Source organism: Terrapene carolina, unplaced genomic scaffold (assembly GCF_002925995.2).
Source record: "Terrapene carolina triunguis isolate 2854851 unplaced genomic scaffold, T_m_triunguis-2.0 Scaffold751, whole genome shotgun sequence".
Classification (NCBI taxonomy): domain Eukaryota; kingdom Metazoa; phylum Chordata; order Testudines; family Emydidae; genus Terrapene; species Terrapene triunguis.
This window is the reverse complement of record NW_020665102.1, coordinates 1,423,585-1,424,796: the sequence shown is the minus strand read 5'-3', so window position 1 is coordinate 1,424,796 and position 1,212 is coordinate 1,423,585. Positions and strand designations below refer to the sequence as shown.

At 58.2% G+C, this 1,212-nt stretch overlaps 1 non-coding gene across 1 annotated transcript; it reads left to right on the top strand.

Annotated features, from left to right (window-relative positions):
- Positions 1–272: 272 nt before the first annotated feature.
- On the top strand, positions 273–354 carry TRNAS-UGA. The gene has a single exon. It is a non-coding gene; the product is annotated as a tRNA-Ser (tRNA).
- Positions 355–1,212: the final 858 nt, after the last annotated feature.

Sequence of the window (1,212 nt, the reverse complement as noted above, 5' to 3'; positions counted from 1 at the left end):
CGCAAAAAGAACAGGAGTACTTGTGGCACCTTAGAGACTAACAAATTTATTAGAGCATAAGCTTTCGTGGGCTACAACCCACTTCTTCGGATGCATATAGAGTGAAACATATATTGAGGAGATATATATACACACATACAGAGAGCATGAACAGGTGGGAGTTTTACCTGGGATGAGAGCAGGAGGGTTTTGTATTTTGCTGTCTGAAGTTGGTCTCACACCAGTAGCTGGGTAACGACCCCAGTGAGACGCAGGACAGTCACAGGTACCCAGCTGTGATGGCTGAGTGGTTAAGGCGTTGGACGTGAAATCCAATGGGGTATCCCCGTGTAGGTTCAAATCCTGCTCGCAGTGGTTGGCTGCTTTTGCTCGGAGAGGCGACGCCCGGAGATCTCGCTGGCTCGGGGCATTTTCGGGGGTGAAATGCCAGGCAGGGGCCTGTGGGTTGGCCAGGTGGGTGGCACTGCTGGGTCCAGGAAAAGCAAATTCTGTGGCCATGGGAATGCCCCCCAAATTCCTCTGAGGAGCTGGTGCAGGGATCCCCCGACGCTCAGAGAGACAGGCCTTGGGTGGTCAGCATTCAGGACTCGCGCTCTGACTCAGGGATCCTTCCACCCAACAAACCCGTCATCGACTCTCCAGCCAAAAACCCGCCACTTGGGGTGGCCCCAGCTCCGGTGGGATTCTGCCCCCAGAGCCGATCTGTGGACGTGAGCCCGGTGCCGGAGTCCTGATCCCCGCAGAGTGGCCTCCCCAGCCAGACACCGGCAGGGATGTATCCGCCGACAGGCCAGGGCAGAGGTACAGCGGAGATGCCAGGCTGGGTCTGCAGCTGGTGGCTGGAAATGGCCTCTGATCGAGCCACTCACGTTAGCTGACAATTCCCCCTCGCTCACTCCGGTGTGAATCCAGAGTCACTCCAGTGGAGTCAGAGTTGCCGATTCCCTGCTCGCTCACTCCAGTGTGACTCCAGAGTCACTCCAGTGGAGTTAGAGGCGCTGATTCCCCGCTCACTCACCCCCATGTGAATCAGGAGTCAGCGGCGTTACACTAGCTTTGTTGCATTGGGCCTCATTTCCTGCAGGCCGGGGGGCTTGGAGCCCCCGTGCATGGAGAAGCCCTGGCAGACGCCTGTCCTTCATCGCGCCACCCTGCGCCGTCTGCACCCAGGTTGTGCCTGCCAGCCTCTGGGCCAACCCAGGCTCTCCAGGG